We start from the raw sequence: 10,199 nt of genomic DNA, 5'->3' as shown, positions 1-10,199 counted from the left end.
TTTATCTAAATTTCTTGAATTTTGGAAGTATGAGCTAGTGGAAATAGAGTTTAGATATTAAGTATAGGAGTTAATTGTTTAAAAAATTATGAAATCATTAGATGATAAAAATGTTTGTTATCTTGCATCTTTGTAGGTGTGAAAGGAAGATGTAAACAATTTTTTTAAAAAAAACTTTTCCAAATCCTAAACCTTAAATATACATATAAATACTTCAGTCGTGGGAAATCCATCGGAAATGACTATTTCTGTCACAAATCCGTCAGAAATGACTACTTGCATCACAAATCCGTCGGAAAAAGCTAACAGATTTCTGACGGATATTTTTTATAAAATTTTTTTTGGTTTAGAAACATGGATTTTAGGTTATAAAATTTATTCAAAGTAATTAGAAAAACGTTTTTTTTTAATGTGTGGAATAAAGTTTTACGTTCTTAAGTTTCAAAAAGACCTTAAGGAAAAAGTATAGAAAATATCTGTGATAAGAGAATAAAATAAGTTATATTTTTTAAAGAAATACTGTTAATGCATACCTTCAAATAAATTTATCTAAATTTCTTGAATTTTGGAAGTATGAGCTAGTGGAAATAGAGTTTAGATATTAAGTATAGGAGTTAATTGTTTAAAAAATTATGAAATCATTAGATGATAAAAATGTTTGTTATCTTTCATCTTTGTAGGTGTGAAAGGAAGATGTAAATTTTTTTTTAATTTTCTAAATCTTAAACCTTAAATATACGTATAAATACTACAGCCGTGGGAAATCCATCCGAAATGACTATTTCTGTCACAAATCCGTCAGAAATAACTACTTCCGACACAAATTTCTGACGGATTTACGACGGATATTTTTTTAAAAAATAGTTATTGGTTTTGAAACATGGATTTTAGGTTGGAAAATTTATTCAAAGTAATTACAAAAACGTTTTGCTAATGTGTGGAATAAATTTTTACATGCTGAAGTTTCAAAAAGACGTTAAGAAAAAAGTATAGAAAATATTTGTGATAAGAGAATAAAATAAGTTGTATTTTTAGAAGAAGTACTGTTAAGGCATACCTTAAAAACAAATTATCTAAATATCTTGAGTTTTGGAAGTATGAGTCAGTGTAAATATAAGAAGAAGTATAGGGTTTAGATATTAAGCATAGGAGTTAATTGTTTAAAAAATAATGAAATGATTAGATGATAAAAATGTTTGTTATTTTGCATCTTTGTAGGTGTGAAAGGTAGATGTAAACCTTTTTTAAAAACTTTTACAAATCTTAAACCTTAAATATACATATAAATACTACAGCCGTGAAAAAATCCATCGGAAATTACTATTTCTGTCATAAATCCGTCAGAAATGACTACTTCCGTCACAAATCTGTCGAACAAATCTGACGGATTTCCGACGGATATTTTTTTAAAAAATGGTTTTTAGTTTGGAAATATGGATTTTAGGTTGGAAAATTTATCAAAGTAATTAGAAAAATGTATTTTTAAAGTGTGGAATAAATTTTTACATGCTTAAATTTCAAATGACCTTAAGGAAAAAGTATAGAAAATATCTGTGATCAGAGAATAAAATAAGTTGTGTTTTTTTAAAAAAATATTGTTAAAGCATACTTTAAAATCAAATTATCTAAATTTTTTGAATTTTGGAAGTATGAGTTAGTGTAAATATTAGAAGAAGTATAGGGTTTAGATATTAAGTATAGGAGTTAATTGTTTAAAAAAATATGAAATCATTAGCTGATAAAAATGTTTGTTATTTTGCATCTTTGTAGGTGTGAAAGGAAGATGTAAACCATTTTTAAAAAATTTTACAAATCTTAAACCTAAAATATACATATAAATACTACAGCCGAAAAAAATCTATCGGAAATTACTATTTCTGTCACAAATCTGTCAAAAATGACTACTTTCGTCACAAATCCGTCGAAAAAATCTGAAGGATTTCCGATGGATATTTTTTTAAAATGGTTTTTGGTTTGGAAACATGGATTTTAGGTTGGGAAATTTATTGAAAGTAATTAGAAAAATGAATTTTTTAATGTGTGGAATAAATGTTTACATGCTTAAGCTTCAAAAAGACCTTAAGAAAAAAGTATAGAAAATATCTGTGATCAGAGAATAAAATAAGTAGTGTTTTTTTTTAAAACAATATTGTTAAAGCATACCTTAAAATCAATTTATCTAAATTTTTTGAATTTTGGAAGTATGAGTTAATGTAAATATAAGAAGAAGTATAGGGTTTAGATATTAAGTATAGAAGTTAATTGTTTAAAAAATTATGAAATAATTAGATGATAAAAATATTTGTTATTTTGCAACTTTGTAGGTGTGAAAGGGAGATGTAAACCTTTTTTTCTTTTTAATTTTCCAATCCTAAACCTTAAATATAGATATAAATACTACAGCCGTGAAAATATCCATCGGAAATAACTATTTCTGTCACAAATCCGTCAGAAATGACTATTTTCGTCACAAATCCGTCAGAAAAACCTGACGGATTTCCAAGGGATATTTTTAAAAAATTGTTTTTGGTTTGGAAACATGGATTTTAGGTTGGAAAATTTATTCAAAGTAATTAGAAAAATATATTTTTTAATGTGTGGAATAAATTTTTACATCCTTAATCTTCAAAGAGACCTTAAGAAAAAAAGTATAGAAAATATCTGTGATCAGAGAATAAAATAAGTTGTATTTTTTTAAAAAAATATTGTTAAAGCATACCTTAAAATAAAATTATCTAAATTTTTTGAATTTTGGAAGTACGAGTTAGTGTAATTATAAGAAGAAGTATAGGGTTTAGATATTAAGTATAGGAGTTAATTGTTTAAAAAACTATGAATCATTAGATGATAAAAATATTTGTTATTTTGCATCTTTGTAGGTGTGAAAGAGAGATGTAAACTTTTTTTTTTAATTTTCCAATCCTAAACCTTAAATATAGATATAAATACTACAGCCGTGAAAAAATCCATCGGAAATTACTATTTCTGTCACAAATCCGTCAGAAATGACTATTTCCTTCACAAATCCGTCAGAAAAACCTGACGGATTTCCAACGGATATTTTTAAAAAATGGTTTTTGGTTTGGAAACATGGATTTTAGGTTGGAAAATTTATTCAAAGTAATTAAAAAAATGTTTTTTTAATGTGTGGAATAAATTTTTACATGCTTAAGCTTCAAAAAGACCTTAAGGAAAATGATAGAAAATATCTGTCATAAGAGAATAAAATAAGTTGTATTTTTTAAAGAAATATTGTTAAAGCATACTTTAAAATCAAGTTATCTAAATTTCTTGAATTTTGGAATTATGAGTTAGTGAAAATATAAGATGAAGTATATGGTTTAGATATTAAGTGTAGAAGTTAATTGTTTAAAAAATTATGAAATCATTAGATGATAAAAATGTTTGTTATTTTGCATCTTTGTAGGTGTGAAAGGAAGATGTAAACCTTCTTTTTTTAATTTTCCAAATTCTAAACCTTAAATATACATATAAATACTATAGCCGTGGGAAATCCATCAGAAATGACTATTTCTATCACAAATCAATCAGAAATGACTACTTCTGTCACAAATCCGTCGGAAAATTCTGACGGATTTCCGACGGATATTTTTTACAAAATGGTTTTGGTTTGGAAGCATGGATTTTAGGTTGGAAAATTTATTCAAAGTAATTACAAAATTGTTTTTTTAATGTGTGGAATAAATTTTTACATGCTTTTGTTTTTTTTTTGAACTGCATATTCCATTTTTTGAACAGCATATCGAAACCCCATTAAATGGATTCCAAAATAAGTTGTGTTTTTTTAAAAATATTGTTAAAGCATACCTAAAAAAAATTATCTAAATTTTTTGAATTTTGGAATTATGAATTAGTGTAAATATAAGAAGAAGTATAGGGTTTAGATATTAAGTATAGGAGTTAATTGTTTAAAAATTATGAAATAATTAGATAATAAAAAACATTTTAAATCCTTAACCTTAAATATACATATAAATGCTACAGCCATCGGAAATCAATCGGAAATGACTATTTCTATCACAAATCCATCAGAAATGACTACTTCTGTCACAAATCCATCAGAAATATCTAACGGATTTCCGACGGATATTTAAAAAAAAATGGATTTTGGTTTGGAAACATGGATTTTAGGTTGAGAAATTTATTCAACGTAATTAGAAAAACGTTTTTTTAATGTGTGGAATAAAGTTTTACATGCTTAAGTTTCAAAAAGACCTTAAGGAAAAGGATAGAAAATATCTGTGATAAGAGAATAAAATAAGTTATGTTTTTTAAAGAAATATTGTTAAGGCATACCTTAAAATCAATTTATCTAAATTTCTTGAATTTTGGAAGTATGAGTTAGTGTAAATATAAGAAGAAGTATAGGGTTTAGATATTAAGTATAGGAGTTAATTGTTTAAAAAATTATGAAATCATTAGATGATAAAAATGTTTGTTATTTTGCAACTTTGTAGGTGTGAAAGGGAGATGTAAACTTTTTTTTTTAAAAACAATTAAATCCTAAACCTTAAATATACATATAAATGCTACAGCCGTCGGAAATCCATCGGAAATTACTATTTCTATCAAAAATCCATCAGAAATGACTACTTCCGTCACAAATCCGTCAGAAATATCTGACGGATTTTGACGGATATTTTTAAAAAATGGATTTTGGTTAAGAAACATGGATTTTAGGTTGGAAAATTTATTCAAAGTAATTAGAAAAACATTTTTTTAATGTGTGGAATAAAGTTTTACATGCTTAAGTTTCAAAAAGACCTTAAGGAAAATGATAGAAAATATATGTGATAAGAGAATAAAATAAGTTGTGTTTTTTAAAGAAATATTGTTAAGGCATACCTTAAAATCAAATTATCTAAATTTCTTGAATTTTGGAAGTATGAGTTAGTGTAAATACAAGAAGAAGTATAGGATTTAGATATTAAGTATAAGAGTTAATTGTTTAAAAAATTATGAAATCTTTAGATGATAAAAATATTTGTTATTTTGCATTTGTAGGTGTGAAAGGATGATGTAAATTTTTTTTTTAATTTTCCAAATCCTAAACCTGAAATATACATATAAATACGTGGGAAATCTATCGGAAATGACTATTTCTGTAACAAATCCGTCAGATATGACTACTTCCATCACAAATCCGTCAGGAATTTCTGACGGATTTCCAATGGATACCTTTAAAAAATTGTTTTTGGTTTGAAACTATGGATTTTAGGTTGGAAAATTTATGCAAAGTAATTAGAAAAACATTTTTTTAATGTGTGTAATAAATTTTTACATGCTTAAGTTTCAAAAAGACCTTAAGGAAAAAGTATAGAAAATATCCGTGATAAGAGAATAAAATAAGTTGTATTTTTTAAAGAAATACTGTTAAGGCATACCTTAAAATCAAATTATCTAAATTTCTTCAATTTTGGAAAATCAAATTATCTAAATTTCAATAGCCGCAAGTGCACAGCTGATCGATTGTAGTACTTAGGGATCGAATCCACAGGGAAGGAGGATTTTTTGCTGCAAAAAGCCTTTGAAATAAGTTAAAGTAAGGAAGTCTAGAACAAAAACGGTTTAGTGGGGGTTTGGTAGTGTGTTTAAAATCTAAAAACGAAATCTTAAAAGAGAATACGGAAATTAAATGGCGTAATAACTAAACTTAACGAAAATAACTAAAAATAATAAAAACGGATATTCTAATGCTTAAATGAAAATGAACTAAAAAGGAAAGACAATATTGAAATAAAGCTTAAAGAAAATCGGTGTAAAACAATGGAGAAGAAAGCGCTGGGGTTCAGGGAAGTTTTCTCAGGGGTACGAACGATTCAAAACATTGCTAGAGAGTAAATTTTGTAAGATCTTAGCTTAAACTTTTCGAACTGGAGTCACGGACGTATGAATACGCCACTGTCGTGATCATAGACAACTATCTCTCTCAATCCTGACCAGTAGGTTTCCACTCTGGCCCTGGAAGAAAAGAGATGCATTATGTTTAAGACTCGTCCTAATTCACAAATCGCCCATAGGTAGGTTTCCACTCCTATGTTTGTTTTGCTCTCCCAAACTAGATCTGATACCTGATGAACACTTTCGTGTCACCAAGCATCTGGATCAGATTGTAGTTCATGACGCTACTCTCATGCAGTAAAAACGAATTCAGAAGAAAAAGTTCTAAGATTCAGCTCAATAGCCAATGGAATCCTCACCGAACATATAAATCCCCATCGAAAATCCCTTAATCCCAACAATAAAACTACTCAGACATAATGAACGAAATCAAAGACATAATATTAAGAAGTAGAATAGAAACCGAAATTGAAGAAGAAAGAACAAGGGTTCAAGAACAAATCTCCCTCTCCCTAAAAGCTAAAGCAAAAAAAATAAGAATATGAAGTAAATATTTCGGTGGTGATAGGTTACACGATTTCTAGGGCTCCTAAGACATGTTTTATAGTGCTCAAGACCTCTCAGGACGTCACTTAGGGTTTCTCCAAATGTGGGCTTCAGAAATGGGCTTTTTGGGCTCGGAGGTTGAAGGCCGCGGTCGGGACAAGTGTGACCGCGGTGGATGAGTGGTTTGCCGCGGTCGGGATGCTCCTGACCGCGGGAAAATGCTTGTTGGCCGCGGGTGGAAGTGCTGGCCAGCTGGTTTACGGGACATCTTGCTCTTCGCGTATCTTTTGATTGAACCGTTGGATTGCCAAGCTGTAAAGTGCACCGGAAAGCTGATACTTCCATCTTTAAGGTCTCCAAATTTGAGCTGGATCAGACGGTGAGAAGGCCTTCAATCAGGGGTGAACTTCTGACGGTTTGACTCTGAGCTGAAATCTGGTTTTCTATCCATTTTGTTAAGTTTTTCCCTAAGTTTCCTGAAAAGAGTCTTGGAACTATAAATACTAGAAAAACGTAATAAAAGTACTTAAAAGCAATTAAAAACATAGAAAAAGTATTTCAAAACGATCCATAAAAGTGGTCAAAATACGGTGTTATCAATGAGTTAGTGTAAATATAAGAAGAAGTATAGGGTTTAGATATTAAGTATAGGAGTTAATTGTTTAAAAAATTATGAAATCATTAGATGATAAAAATATTTGTTATTTTGCATATTTGTCGGTGTGAAAGGAAGATGTAAACCTTTTTTTTTTAATTTTCCAAATCCTAAATCTTAAATATACATATAAATACTACAGTCGTGGGAAATCCATCGGAAATGACTAATTCTGTCACAAATCCGTCAGAAATAACTACTTCCGTCACAAATCCGTCGGAAAATTCTGACGGATTTCCGACGGATATTTTTTTAAAAATGGTTTTTGGTTTGGAAACATGGATTTTAGGTTGAAAAATTTATTCAAAGTATTTACAAAAACATTTTTTAATGTGTGGAATAAATTTTTACATACTTAAGTTTCAAAAAGACCTTAAGAAAAAAATATAGAAAATATCTGTGATCAGAGAATAATATAAGTTGTGTTTTTTAAAAAAATATTGTTCTATCTTTTTTTTTTTAAACCGTGTAGCTTGCACACGGATGCGGAGGACGAGGTTCGGGTGCCGGCGGTGCAGGTTGTGATGGAGGCGGAGATAATGTAGATTGGTCTCCCGTGTTGGGAACCTGGGTGGCTCCAGAAGATGACGGGATCTCGGAAGCATCCGAGGAAGACGTTCGAGACCCGGAATGTCCATCTCCTATAAAGTTGATGTAATGAGTTCTCTGCGGCGGCATCTGAAATTTTTTTTTCAAATTAAAATTAATTTCCGAACCTAGTATCTAATTCCAAACCTAAACTAATTCCAAATTTAATTCTGAACCTAAACTAATTTCGAACCTAAACTAATTATAACTAATATTGAAAAAAAAAACACTTACATTGGTTAATGAAGGAGGATAGGATGGTCTAGAGAGAAGGAGGAAAACTTCTAGAGAGAGAGAAGAAGGAGAAATGAGCGACAAAGATGGGAAGGGTGGTGTTCTATATATAGTTTTTATATTCGTCGCAAATCCGTCGTACATTTATGACGACTTTTTCGATGAATTCGTCGTAAATCCGACGCATAATGCAACTGATTAGAATATCTAATAAGACAAACACATGTGGCACATGGTGAATTAAACGTAGAATTTACGACAAGAACAGCATATCGTCGTAAATTCGTCGTAATATTGATGTGTCGTGTGGTGAGGGTGTCAAGTTTTACCCTAAATGAAATCAATAGCTGCAAGTGCACAGCTGATCGATTGTAGTACTTAGGGATCGAATCCACATGGAATGAGGATCTTTCCTGCAAAAGCCTTCGAAAGAAATGTGAAGTAAGGAAGTCTAGAACCAGGCAACTTTTGTAGGAGTTTTGGTGGTGTTTTTAAAACATAAAAATTAATCTTAACGGGAAAATACGGAAATTAAAATGACCTAATAACTAAACTTAAAGAAATCGACTAAAAATGAGAAAACGGCTAGACCTAATTGCTTGTATGAAAATCGGCTGAAAGAGTAAAAATCTAGACTAAAACTTAAATGAAAATCGATGTAAATCTATAGAAAAGAGGCGCTGGGTTTTCAGGGAAATTCTCTCCGGGGGATGAACGATTCAAAACATTGCTAAAGAGTAAATTTAATAAGATCCTAGATAAAACTTTTACAACTCGAATCACGAACGTATGAATACGCCACTGTCGTGATCATAACCAATTATCTCTCTCAACCCTGACCAGTAGGTTTCCACTCTGGCCCTGGAAACGAAAAGATGCAGAAAGCTTAAGACTCATCAATATTGACAGCTCTCCATAGGTAGTTTTCTACTCCTATGGTCGATCTGCTCTTCTCAAACTAGATCTGGCTTCGAATGAAAACTTTCACAACACCCAAAACCGGGATCAGATTGTAGTTCATGACGCTACTCCCATGCATTATAAATAAGTTTAGAAGATAAAGTTTTAGGATTCAGCTTCAATAGCTAATGGAATCCTCATCGAACATATATAGCCCCCATCGAAAATCCCTTAAACCAAACAATAAAACTACTCAGACATGATGAACGAAAGCAAAAACATAGTATTAAAAAGTAGAACATAAATCAAAAATAACAGAGAAATAAAAAGGGTTCAAGAGATAGATCTATCTCCCTAAACCTAAAACAAAAACTTTAAGTTGTATCTCTCTAAAGTATTTCGTCTCTCTTTTAAAAATGACCTAAATGATAAGTATTTATAGTTTCTAATGCTCCATTGTCTCTAGGGTTCCGGAATTGAAGCTGAGAAAATGACTTGAGCTTCAGAAATGGGCCTTCTAAATCGGAGATGGCTGGCCGCAGTCGGACAGGACGTGGCTGCGGTGAATGGATGCTTGGACGCGGTCGTATAGCATCTGACCGTGGTGAAAAGGCTGTTGGCCGCGGGTGGAAATGTTTGTCGGCTGGTTTATGAGACATATTGCTCTTCGTGCAATTTTTGATTGAACCGTTGGATTACCAAACTGTAAAGTGTGCTGGAAAGCTGATAGTTCTATCTTTGAGGTCTCCAAATTTGAGCTGGATCAGACAGTGAGAAGGTCTTCATTTGAGGGTAAACTTCTGACGGTTTGACTCTGAGCTGAAAATTTGGTCTTCTATCCATTTTGTTAAGCTTTTCACTAGGTTTCCTGAAAAGAGTCTTGAAACTACAAATACCGGAAAAAGATAATAAAAACACTTGAAAGGAATAAAAAACATAGAAAAAGTATCTCAAAACGATCCACAAAAGTGGTCAAAATACGGTGTTATCAAATATTACAACGAATTTACGACGAACGTTAAAATATCATTATTTACAAAACGGCTGGTTTATGACGATCGTCGTAACGTAATATTAAGACGTATTTTTGAAAATTTGATAAAATGAAAAAAATAAGTACTACAGCGCACATCTGTGCACTTGCAGACATTTAGGGGTTATAAATTTAAAACTTGAAGCTTAGTAAAACGACAACAACAACCCTGATTTTGTTTGCAATCAAGTTTTTGGCGCTGTTGTCGGGGACTTTGATTTGTTTCGTTGCAATCCCAGCTTAAATCCATTAGAACACTGGTTTACTTTTATTTTTTCTTTTGAATTTTTCAGGTTTTTCCGTAATGAGAGACCGGGAACATATCCCCGGAACTCTCGGTGATCCACCATATCGTGTGGATGGTGACCCGATCGAAGATGA

This window comes from Eutrema salsugineum, unplaced genomic scaffold (assembly GCF_000478725.1).
Source record: "Eutrema salsugineum unplaced genomic scaffold, Eutsalg1_0 scaffold_17, whole genome shotgun sequence".
NCBI classification, from domain to species: Eukaryota; Viridiplantae; Streptophyta; class Magnoliopsida; order Brassicales; family Brassicaceae; genus Eutrema; species Eutrema salsugineum.
The sequence above is the reverse complement of the archived record's forward strand: the minus strand, read 5'-3'. Positions refer to the sequence as shown.